Here is a 6,000-nt window from a genome sequence, read left to right as displayed (position 1 = left end):
ATGAATTATCTTTTTTAATGTATAATTTTTATTTAAAGAAAATATGTCTAAATATATTAATTTTGAGTTTCTTATCATTGGTATGTTCTTTTTCATACAAAATATAATGCATACATGTTAGTGTAATCTTTGAATACTTAAATGATGGAATATTGCTACAAAAATTTGTAGAGATATAGAAGATATAATTTTCTTATGCATGGTGATTTTCAAATTTAAGATTATATAAATATAAAGTGATTATATCCTTGAAATTACAAGGCCATCCATTAGTGCAAATTAAAATCTCTTAAAATTATTAAAAAATCTAGTTTTTTAGTAAATTGTAGGTGTTAGACACCTAATCCTCACCATTTCGGTGAGAAATGTGTAATTATGTAAATTAGAGAAGAATTGAAGAGTTGGAATAGGAAAATACTTTGGAATATGAATCCCAAAAGTCACACTCTTCATGTTATATAATCATGTTTATATTAATAGAAATTAACATTTGAAAGTCATTCCTTAGCTTGGCTGACATTGTATGAGAGCCCCAGGCCCAAATTTAGATGTCTCTGCCTTTCTAAGTGCCTAACCTATGCCCATAGGTTTGTCATCAGTTTTTCATTGTCACAGTCCCCAAAAACGTTCCCTTAGCCACCCCTACCAGGTTAGAGACCTGCTTGTGCTCTTTCAGGGTAATGCCTAGGTTTCAGTCAATTGCTCATCCATTGATCTATCGTAATGCCTAAACTCATCTCATCGCGTGATAGTTGGTGAAGCATTCTTGATTTGAAGCCTGTGAATCCATGACCTAGGTTGTTGGTGTATCCTCGTAGCTTTACATAGGCTTTCTCAGGATACAACACCCTCTACACATATATCTTGTATGTCTCGCTTCTCCACATTACCTAGGAAGGAATGAATACCTCTCCCAAACGAGTATCGACGATCCATGGTGTGACCAATATATGGTCCTTGACATGGATTCCAAAGTCAACTTGATCTAGTGCAAGCCATGTTCTAATTGTATCAACAATCTGACCCCCCCAATGACCAGACACTTTCTTTGACCTTCAAGTTAGTTGGCTTCCAGAAAAATCTCTTTCAAAAGCTTGACATATTGGGCTGCAGTTGCAATGGGAACTAAATTGTGTTAGCTAAACAACCGCCAAAATCAAAACATACGTATTGATCTCTAGAATTGTCGAGAAGTCTTGGTGGAAGGCTCATCCACAATGCTTATACATGAATACAAAATGAACATATTGGTTTAATATTGGTTTTGGGTGGTGATGATGTCTCCTTTAAATTTCCTTCAAATCCTCCAAATGGTCATCATAAAGGATGTGTTAATACTAATGTAATATTTATTCCCACTCAACCAAAGGTATAGGAAATTCATGGAAGGGATCACCAGAACATTTCACATTGAGTTTTGTGGGATTATTGTGTCCCGTTTGTATGTCTTTCAATTGGTAATCATAACAGATGTGACATGATTGAGGTGAAATTTACATCCACACAAATTAGAGAAGGAAATTTGATGAAGGGATCACCACCAATTTTCACATTTGTAAGTATATATATGGAGTTTTTTCATTGTACCATGACGGAGTTTGAGGCCTTCATAACCTTTCAAGTACTTTAATTATTAAGGAATGTGGTTATTCATTATGGAATTGATGTGTTTTTCTCATTGATTTATGAAGTTGATATTTTCTAGGTATCTATTCCTCCCCTTTCTCTCTTCACCCTTTAACTTTCCAATTCATGTCTAACATCGCACCTCCTTGTAATGTTGCATATAAACACATAGTTTCACATAGACTTAGTAAACTATGTGGAAATTGATAGTGAAACAATTTCGATTAAAGAAACCATTCGATCTCTCTAATTTCAATTGAAAGGTATGAAGTATAAGCTTCATTCCATGGTGGAGTACAAAGGGAACTAAAGCTCCTAGATTATTTGACTCATTAAGAAATTGTAAAAGGGAAGATAGAATCCTTGGTTACATTGTAATTCCATCAAGGCCAACTCAGTGGATTTGCTTTTGGGAATTTTATAATTTAGGGAAAATAAACACATCTAAAAGACATGAAAGTCCTACCAAAAGGCCACCCACCACTAAACATGGAATAAAATTAGAAAAAGAAAGATGAAAAATTTCACATAGAGTCAACACAATGCAATTGTGTCATCATGGCACTAGAATTGAAACGTTGCTTTAGCTACAACTAGTTTTTCACTTTCATTCATAGTATGTATTATTTGGATATTTTTTTAAGACATTTACTAATAATTCCATTTCGATCACATAAATGTATTTCTTAAATTTAAACTAATATAAGGTATTCTTAAAACTCTTTAATATATATGCAAATATAATTTCAAATTGTATTCTTCTAATTTTTAAATATGAAAATAATAATAATAATAATATCATTATTTTTATTATTATTTAAATAAAATAGAAAGGTAAATAAATTATATAAAATTAATGAAAAAAATTTGAAAACTATTATATTGAAAATATATATAATGTTGTGAAAATATGTTATTGTTTGAAATATTAAAACTTAAAAACTTCAAAGCAAACCATAAAATGAGACTTATAACTTAAAAAAAAACGATAGACTTATAACTTTAAAAAATGATAAATTAATTTAAATTTGGATAAGTGTATGGAACCATTAAAATATTTCTAATATGATCTTTAGAAATAAAATATAGGAATATTTTAACAATGTCTTTTTTTTTCTTAAATATTTCTAAGTATGTCAAGTCTTACTAGCACAACTGGTTGAGGATGGACCTTGTCAGTGTTGGAAAATTTAACTGAGCTCGGTCTACATTAATGTATTTGAGTCATCATAAAATGTACTTGTGAAAAGAATAAAGAAATTAATTTTTATTATCGTATCAATTACTTATTAAAGCATGAGTTTCATGCTTGGGTCATCATTATATTAGTCAAAGTCCCCATTGTGGACTCCTAGGATTAATATTGAGTCTATAGAGTCATTGTACATTTAAAGAGACCCTTCTTGGGCTTTTGAATCATGTAAACAAGTTTATTATTGAGTCAATTTAATTTATGTAACCTCCATACGAATTCATCTTAAGGACACCTATTCACCCTCACTTGGAGCCTATAAATAAAAGGAAGTCAAATTTATTTGAACCATCTCATCTCAAGCGAGTTCGATATTTTTAAGGAAGATGGAGAAGTGTGAAGTGGGTTAAAGAAGTCAAAAGGAAGTGTGAGTCGGGTCAAGTCTAAGGAGAAGAAGAAATTAGAAGTTTTGGAGCTACTCTCTCTTTGTTTTGTGCGCTAGTTTGAGAGACTGACGTCCTCTAAGCATTGTTGCCACCAGTTGCTTCCTCATGCCGTAAGTTTATACATAGTCATAGTTGATTGGGTGGAAGTGTTGTTGCAAAGGAGTTGAATATCTATATGGATGACTTGGTGTAGAGGGAAGGTTTGGTCTTTTCTAGGTTGAAGAGTCTCAAAGAATACTATTGAAGGAAGAGAATTTTTTACTGGGTTTTCCCTCGAGAAGGTTTTATCCCTAGCATAGTGCCTACATATTGTGTCTTCTGTAAATGGTAATTTCTTGATGAAATATAAGACAATGAAGAAGTAAAAGAAGCCAACATAACTCATAAGTAATTATCAAGAAAAAGGAATGAAACCCTAATCTACTTGCTTTGATTTCTCAACATGCTATCATAGCTAAGGAAGGAAAAGTTGAAGATACCTTTGTTGGCATGGATTCTCCCTCTTTGATAAAATACATGAGAATGGGTATCAACTGTTCTTGAAGTTGGAAAATGGATTGAATTTGTACCTCAAAAACATTCTATATGTTCCAAGTTTGGAAAATAATTTTCTTTGTATTTCTTGTTTAGAATATAAAGGGGATAGAGTTTCTTTTGTTGATGGAAAAGTATTGGTTTGGGAGAAAGACTGTAGCATTGATAAATCTAGGGTTGTTAGGTTTGGTGAAGGAAACCTTTATAGAGTTATTACACCACTTGCTCAAGCTTTGGTTCACATGGATATCAATCCCATTAAGCTCTGGTATAGGAGGTATGGTCATCTACATTATAAGGTCATCCCTACTCTTTGCCAATTGGTTCATGGCATCCCCAATATGAAGTTAGATCATGAAGGTATGTGGAAGGGATTCTTTTTGGGAAAGCATAAAAGAAAGCCATTTCCAAATAGTGAAAGTAGGTCTAAAGAGATATTAGACCACATTCATTACGATGTGTGTGGGTCCATGTGTGATAAATTACTTGGAGGTCATCTCTACTAAGTAACATTGATTAATGACCATTATAGAAAGACATGGCTCTAACTTCTCAAAAAAAAAGATGAATTATTCAAAAAGTTCAAGGAATTTAGGGCCGAAGTGGAAACCATAACTGCAAGAAAGATAAAGACTCTAAGGTTTGACAATGCTAGGGAATACACTTCTAAGGAATTGATTGCATATTGTAAGGAAGAAGGAATTCAAAGGGAGCTCAGTTTTGTTATTATCTCGAATAAATTGGAGTGGTCGAAAGTAAGAATTGGTCAATTGAAGAAGGCATTCAAACAATGCTCCTTGATCAATACCTACCAAATTTCCTATGGGGAGAAGCAACCATGACAACCATGTACGTTCAAAATAGAAGTCCTCATATAATTCTTAATAATATAACACTCAAAGAAGTATTCACAAGAAAGAAGTTGACTGTGGATCACCTCCGAATCTTTGGAAGTCCAACATACATACATGTTCCAAAGGACAAGGGAAAGAGGTTGGATTCTACAAGTATCAAGAGAATATTTGTTGGATATAGTCTCTCCTCAAAGTAATATAAAATCTACATTAAGGAAGGAAGGCATATCCAAGTAAGTAGGGATGTCATATTCGATGAAAATCAAGCCTACAAGAAATCAGAGGATATTCCTATCGATTCTAATCATGAAGAAGTTCCAATATTTTAAGAAGAAGATGATCATCATGAAAAACCTACTAAAAATCTAGAAGAAGAAGTACCAAGTGAGCTTATTCAATCTACGGTCATCTAAAGCACAAGGAAAGGCCAAATTGGTTAAAAATTACATTAGAAGATGTTGAAGGACATGAATCTGTGAAAAGAAACTTTAGTGAAAGTAAGATACCGAAAGATATTTTGGTTAGGATGCATATATGACGAAGATAATTGAAGTTGAACCATCTACATTAAATGAAGTTGCTCATCAAGAAGTTTGGAAGAAGGCGATGCAAGAAGAATACCAATCCATTATGAAAAATAGGGTTTGGGAAATCGTTCTTAGACCTAGTGAAAAATCGGTTGTCACCTCCAAATGCATCTATAACATCAAACATGATGTTGATGGAAGTATATACAAGTATAAATATGAATTCATTGCAAGGGGTTTCTCTCAAAAGGAGGGCATTAGTTATGAATAAAGATTTGCACCCACAAAACGATACATGGCCATTAGATCTTTGGTTTCATTGGCTTCTACAATGGGTTGGAATATGCATCAAATGGATGTGAAGAATGCATTTCTGAATGGGAACATTCATGAGGAAGTGTATATCGAACAACCTAAAGGATTTAAAGTTAATAGCAGGGACTCTCATGTTTGCGGACTTAAGAAGGCCCTATGGCGTTTGAATCAAGCTCCTGGGGAATGATATGCAAGAATGGATGCATATCTACTTAGAATTGGGTTTGTAAAAAGTTATTTTGATCCAATATTTACATCAAGGTCATGAATAATGAGCCTATCATTAGTCTACTATATGTGGATGATCTATTCATGGTGTGGAGCAAAGAATTCAAGAATGCAAGATGTTGGTAGCTAAATTTGAAATGAAGGATATGGGACTGATGAACTATTACCTGCGTGTAGAAGTATAGCAGCGACATGGGAAAATATATTTGGGCCAAAGAAATTATGTTATCAAGTTGTTTGAAAAATTCAGGATGATGGATTCCAAGCCAATCACTACT

The sequence above is a fragment of the Pinus tabuliformis genome, chromosome 5_1 (genome assembly GCF_031772625.1).
Source record: "Pinus tabuliformis cultivar Carrire ecotype Pingquan chromosome 5_1, CPIR1, whole genome shotgun sequence".
Taxonomy (NCBI): Eukaryota; Viridiplantae; Streptophyta; class Pinopsida; order Pinales; family Pinaceae; genus Pinus; species Pinus tabuliformis.
This window is presented reverse-complemented; position numbering follows the sequence as displayed.